This window comes from Rhagoletis pomonella, unplaced genomic scaffold (assembly GCF_013731165.1).
Source record: "Rhagoletis pomonella isolate Grant_MI unplaced genomic scaffold, Rhpom_1.0 Rhpom_scaffold_00001, whole genome shotgun sequence".
Classification (NCBI taxonomy): domain Eukaryota; kingdom Metazoa; phylum Arthropoda; class Insecta; order Diptera; family Tephritidae; genus Rhagoletis; species Rhagoletis pomonella.
In genome coordinates, this window is record NW_023458555.1 from 98,918,507 (window position 1) to 98,924,896 (window position 6,390).

Sequence of the window (6,390 nt, forward strand, 5' to 3'; positions counted from 1 at the left end):
TTGCCCCGTAAGTGTTGTTTTTTAATAGATGAAAAAGGTTATTGCCAAATCCTCTGTGTTGTGATATTAATCCACACACAATCATGAAGTACCACCAATTGATTTTATTAAAAAAAATTTTATTACGAATATGTAAAAACACGATGCGAAAAACTAAACGCCTGCGCACAGCTGGAATACGAGAAATATTTGAAGAAAGAGTGTAGAAATGATCCATAACTTGCAAAACATGTTTCGTTTCCACAAAAATAAAGCGAACACTGTAAAATTGAAGAAACAGTCCATGTCCAAAAACCCCGGAGGAACACTGAAAGAATTCTGTGTTTTAAATTAGCATATTTAGAACGAATTCGGAATGTCTAAGGTGGAAATGAAACCAACCTTTCTATAAGGAAACAATTATAGAAAAAGAATTTTCTTACACTGTATTCATGTCTCCGCCAGCAATTTGTGACGACATCATTTAAAAGCAGCTAAGGAACGACGCACAGTGCCGCCTAAGTGGGCGTAAATCGAAAAATTCGTTATCTGCAATGTGAACTTGTGTGGTCTTTCTGTAAAGACAATTTATCCACTGAAAAGAATTAAACAGCCATTTCCCTAAAACAATAATTATATGCCGCCAGGAAGCCACTAAAGTCGACAAATTTTATACTAAGAATTTTAATAAACGCATAGCCAGGCGTAAGCTCACAGAAGAAAATGTTGAAAATATATTCTTTAGAATAAAATGTTGGTTTGACGTTGCTTGTTTCCATATAGATAGTAGAGAATTACAGGAATTAAAATTTTGGGATAAAATTAAACACAGTCCGTGCGGTGTTGCAAAAAAAACTATTTTTTTAAACAAAATTTCAAAAAATGCTAAATTTTAATGGAATGAATAAAATATATATGTAAAAATAGGTAATTTTTTATTTTATTAAATAGTACAGATTTTTAGCTTTCAAAAGAAGAAATGAAATAAAAACCTGCTCATTTTTTGCTTTTTCTGAAGTAATGCTTTTTTCGCTATTGCATAAAAAAATTTTTTCATTTTTTGTCAGTGCCTTGAGATCTGCACGATTCGTTCCATTTTCAAAAATTAAGTGTCAGATTTAAAATCCTAATGTGTGGACAATAGAAGGTTTATTTTTTTAACGAATTGCCACCTGTTAAAAAATTAGATTGTTAAAAAATTGGATTACAATTTTTTTTATAAGTTAAATGAATTATAAAGAGATGGGTATCAATCGAAATGTATATTAACTACATGTAGAGAGTTGCCACCTATTTAAAAAATCAAATTCCACTTGAATTAAAGGAATTAGGTAACTGAAATAGATAGGTATCACCATAAGGGAGTCAGACGAATGAGGTTTAAGAAGGTTTAAGCTTAAAAATATTACGAATAGGGTTGCCACCTGTTTGCAAAGTCGAATTTAGTTAAAATAAAATAATAATTACGCCAAACCAGAGGATTACGCCATCGTATTTATTGTTTTAGTACAAATACATACATTGTAAATCAGTGATTTGTTCTGATTACATTCTTTTCAAATTACTGGACCCTTAAATTTACTCTAAACTTATTTCTTGCTAAATATGTCAAATTTTTTCATTTGTCTTATACTCATATTGATATACATATTTCAGTTACATTATTTCCTTAATTAAAGTGAATTTGATTTTTTAAACATGTGGCAACCCTTCTACGTGTCATTTAGAGGTAAAGTATTTTCAAAACTAGTTCAATTGATACCCATATTGTAATATCTAATTCATTTAACTTATTAAATAATTTTAATAAAATTTGTAAAAGGTGGCAACCCTTTTCAAAAATATAAAACTTTATTGCACATCTACAGGCCAAGCCCTGTCATTTCACACCTCACTTTGGAAAATAGAACGAACTATATGTACATACCTATGTAAAGCCACAAGAACCCAAATTTTCAACTTCAAACTGCATTTACAGTGCATTTTTGAATTTAGCGTCCTCAATTTCACTAAGAGGCGAATTTTCATTTAAATCCGTCCATAATTCTATTTTTGTCCACATTTTATATGGAAGGGAAGCACTGTGCGACGACACTATTTATTAGATGGTAAATTCAACGAGCCAATGTGCCAAAATGTGGGTATAAACAATTGTTGATTACACTATGCGACAGTCAAAATCGGGATGGGATGAAACCAATGGGAAATGTTATATCGGTCAAAAACAAGTTATACGTGTCCCGGCGTTTCGCTGGGTCACGTCTAGGAATGGAGATAGGGGAAATTGTCACCTTTGGTGGTCTTTTTTTGACATAACTCGATTATATAGAAAAACGTTATATGAACAGATTAAAAGAATTGTAATTTTTAATTTTTTTAAATTTGTTTGAGCAAAATCGGACTAGTAGTGGTTCTCGAGTTATGTCAAAAAAAGACCACCAAAGGTGGCAATTTCCCCTATATGATAGTTATATATATATATCTCGATTCCTAGACGTGACCCAGCGAAACGCCGGGACACGTATAACTTCTTTTTTACCGATATAACTTTCCCCGGTAGTTTGAACCCTTCCCGATCACTGACCCCTACCATTTGTCTCACAGTGTTATTAATAATTAAATAAAATAAATAAATAAATAAATAAATAATATGGGAGCCGAGAGCACCCACACACACTTTTGAAACACAAATTATATGCTTTTTTACTGCAGACAAGTTGCTGCCAAAACACAGCAGAAATCTTCCAATCAGGGCTGCCAACTATCCTTAGTTATGAGGTGCCATATTGAGGATAAAAAAGTGCCAAATAGGAAATAAAAGTGCCAAAAAGGTGTCATTCCTTTTAATCATTCACATTTAGCAATAAAATAAAGCCACATTTTAAAAACAAAAGTGCAATGATAAAATAAGATAAACCGGTTGAATAGCCTTTATAAATTAGAAAATTTTAGTTGAGAAAAAGAAGTGCACGCAAAGGATTTCACAAAAAAATGAAATGTTATTTTTTTACAAAAGCGCCATTTTGGCACTTTGTGCGAAATTGAAAGACTAAGTGCCATTTGAAGTAAAATAGGGACAAATGGCAGTTTGAGCCAAGTTGGCATCCCTGCTCCCAATAACTTACAAATATAAAAATGTAAAATATCGAGGGCTTGAATTCATTCTATCTGAAATTTACAGAAAAACTAACTTGTGATTTTAGAAACCATCTGGGACTTATTACCTGTCGTTATATAAAGTAGCATTAATATCACCGATGACAGTTAAAACTTAGGGGGATTTTTATATCAGAAACTCATCTTTGTGAAAAGTGTGCAGATAGAGGGTATTACTGAATATAAGCCCTCGATATTTAACATATATAAATATTTTATTTCAACGTATACAAAAAATAAATCTACAGCACGGCGGGTGACGGGGAAGGGGGCCGCGGTGTAGCGTGACGTGGGGTGCGCGCCGGTCGCGCCGGTGGCGTTCGGTGTGGCGCGCTGACGCGAGCCGCCGCGAAGCTAAGCAAATTTAATGTTTGAAAGAGAAATAATGCCAACGGATTTTCTTTCGTTTCTAAAAAGGTAATAATGTCAATTGACTCTGTTTCGCACCAGGGTGGGATATAAAGTCAATTGACCTTATTTCCGTTGATCTTATTACCTGTCACCTATATCGAGGCCTTATATTCAATACCCTCTATCCGCAATTTGCACAAAAATACGTTCGTTATTTTTTAAACCCATCTGGGATTTATCTGTCATCACTACGGTGGCCATATTGACCAACGTAAAATAAAGGAAATTTTTTTCAAATGATTTGGGAATACGTACATACAACTTGTATGATAGAAGTACCTTACCCATATCATAATTTAAATCGAATATTTACCAGTTAATTAACCGATTCCGAAAAATGAGGCCAAATCCTTTTCAAGGACTTCGCCATCCTTTACTGCCAAAATGCGTTTACCATAATTCATACTGCACGCCGAAGCCAGCACACAGTGGTGCAAAATTGGAATTTAATGTTCATAATTCACCGTAGTCTTCTCTTTTCAACCAATTTTTACTAAAACCCAAAAGGAAAAAATGTATTTTGGTGAACATTTTTTATATCATTTAAAAATTTTTTTTTGTAATTTTTTTCTTTTGAGGAACCATGCAATTGTTTTCTTTGTAATGTAACATTTATTAACAGGAACAATTCAATTTCACTTTCAATTTATTTCAATTTAAAGCATTAGTACAATAAGATTTACACACACCTATCCTCAATCCAAAGGAAGTTGAATGAAAATGCCTAATAAAACGGTTCCCTGCATCTTATTCCAGCTATTTCATGATTTCAAAATCCATTCCGAATGAAATCTTAGCTGATCGTTTGGTAGTTTTTTTTCAACAATTACTTTTTTTGATCTATAAATATTTTTAATTACTTTTTTATCTTTATTTTTTTGTTAATTTAGTTTTTTTTTTTAGTTTAGTTTTAGTTTTTAGTTTATTCAGTTTATTTAGTCTATGATTACAATCTTACAGACTAGATAAAAATAAGACTATCATAATTAACACTAAATACTATAGATTTAGATACACAAGTAGTTATAAGAAAAATGAATCAATAGATGATTTGAAAATATTTCTCGGCAACGAAAAATCAATATTTAGACTCTTTGAGATCTTGTTAAATTCTGTCAGAGCGCGGAAAATCGGATCAAAATGGTAATAGTTAGCCTTAGTAGCACGCAAGTAAAACGGCAGAGATGAGCGTAGAAATCTGTGAGGCACATTAAAGGATATCTTCTCCAGAAGGACCGAACAATCCAAAGAGCCAAAAAACCAAATCAAAAACGAACATGAGCAACTGGACAAATCTTCTAGTTTCAAGAGTTTGTAGGTGAATAAGTTTACAACGGGAAAAATATGAGGGCATCGGGTCATCAAAGTTAAGGGAACTTAACGCAAAACGAACAAATTTTCTCTGCACTCTTTCGAGTCTGGCGGCATGACAGCCGTAAATGGGGTTCCATATAATAGAAGCGTACTCTAGTTTTGATCGTACTAAAGAGATAAATAAAGCTTTCCTGGTGTATGGATCCTTAAAGTCTTTCGCATATCTACGCAGGAAAGCCAGGTTACTGTAGGCTTTTGGAAGAAATTTAATGTAACAATGTATTTTATAATTACGACAAAATAGTTATGGAATTGAAAAATAACTGATAATTACTATAAAAATGATACAAGAATAATAAAATGATACAAGAAGAATAAAAATAACGATTTGGTTTGAACCAAAAAATTTATTTTAACTAAATATTGTATATTTTAATATACAATGTAAATTTTAAATATGCATGGAGGAGTATTCTACGACCATTCTTCTTAATCTTTCTTGGTTCTTCTTTCACGTTGATTTTGTACTGATTCACCTGGCTGCTCCGACCACAATCAAAATTTCTCGCCATCCAAAAAATGCAAGGAATGCTCAAGATGTTCAAAAATTACGTGAATTTTCAATGTCACAGAAACTTTTGTACTGGCATAAGCCTTTTTCAATTCTTTAATGAATTTATCTAAATCCTGGCCGAGTGGTGACATAGAACAACAAAAATCCACAATTTCATAGCTTTGAAAGCAGAAATGAAAGGTGTAAGTGAAAATTTGCCTACATTTGAATAAATTTCTGGATCATCTAGCGCATCTGAATTTTGCAGAAGTTGCTTTTGTAAGTGGCGGAACTAATCCGTTCCTTGTAACACATGTAATTCAGGAATTGGACATTTTTTAATAACAAGTACATTATCATCTTCTTTGAGGAAAGCTGAGTGATTTTCCATTGCCAGTTTCTTATTTTCACCTCCAAGTACAAACTGCTCATGATCATTTTTTTAATTTCCATAAGTGTTTTAAAGTACGACGACATGTTCAGACACTTAAAAGTTTGCATTTACATGCTTTTTTTATAAGATTCTCATATTTCTCGCTGATGGCATTACTAATTTGATGATTGCTAGAAACAATTTTTTTTCACAACGGGCACACATTTTTGACCGATTTTCGTCGTGTTTACTTCTCAAACTCACTTTTTCCGTTGTTTTACTACTAAGACTTACGTGTACATACAAAATATACGTAAGACGAAAAAAGTTACTTAAAAAGGATATTGTTACTTGGGTCCGAAAAAATATTTTAAGATCGAAAAAAGTAATTGTTGAAAAAACTGCTAAACGATCAGGTAGGATTTCCTTCGCAACGGATTTTTAAACTATGAAATAGCTGGAATAAGATGCGGTAAACCATTTCATTAGGCATTTTCGTTTAACCTCTTTTTGATTGAGGATAGGTGTGTACAAACATCTTTTTTAGCACAACAGGAAGGTATAACAACAGAAATTATAATTTAAACAATGAAATAGAGATATT